Source organism: Polyergus mexicanus, unplaced genomic scaffold, assembly GCF_030449975.1.
Source record: "Polyergus mexicanus isolate NDT 795.1 unplaced genomic scaffold, iyPolMexi1.0 SCAF_29, whole genome shotgun sequence".
NCBI classification, from domain to species: domain Eukaryota; kingdom Metazoa; phylum Arthropoda; class Insecta; order Hymenoptera; family Formicidae; genus Polyergus; species Polyergus mexicanus.
Genome location: NW_027223349.1, coordinates 70,001 through 70,517, shown reverse-complemented (window position 1 = coordinate 70,517; position 517 = coordinate 70,001). Strand labels below are relative to the sequence as shown.

General features: G+C 46.2%; 1 non-coding gene across 1 annotated transcript in view; it reads left to right on the top strand.

The window, feature by feature from the left end:
- The first annotated feature begins 278 nt into the window (after positions 1 to 278).
- LOC138943665 (small subunit ribosomal RNA) overlaps positions 279 to 517 on the top strand; it is a 1,921-nt gene continuing 1,682 nt past the window's right edge. The window contains exon 1 of the ribosomal RNA XR_011448521.1: positions 279 to 517. This exon is cut by the window's right edge and continues 1,682 nt beyond it. This is a non-coding gene — a ribosomal RNA (small subunit ribosomal RNA).

Below are 517 nucleotides of genomic sequence, written 5' to 3'. Positions count from 1 at the left end.
GAATGAGAATGAGTATGATCTTTTTATAATCCACAATATAAAATGGAGAATGATCTTGAAGTAAGAGAGGAGGAGGTTTATTATATACACGGACCGCCTCGCTCCTCTCCCGAAGACGAGACGCACGCATAAAGTGTGTTGCGTAATAAGTAAGTAAGTAGATAGAGAGTGTCGCCGACCGGCTAATAAAGACCGGCGGCGCGAGAAGAGCTTAATAGCGACGGGCCTTCGGGCTCGCTCGCGAGTTACCGCTCCACGCGAGTAACCGAACACGAAGCTCCCTGGTTGATCCTGCCAGTAGTCATATGCTTGTCTCAAAGATTAAGCCATGCATGTCTCAGTGCATGCCGAATTAAGGTGAAACCGCGAATGGCTCATTAAATCAGTTATGGTTCATTAGATTGTACCCACATTTACTTGGATAACTGTGGTAATTCTAGAGCTAACACATGCAAAACAGAGTCCCGACCAGTGATGGAAGGGACGCTTTTATTAGATCAAAACCAATCGGTGGCGG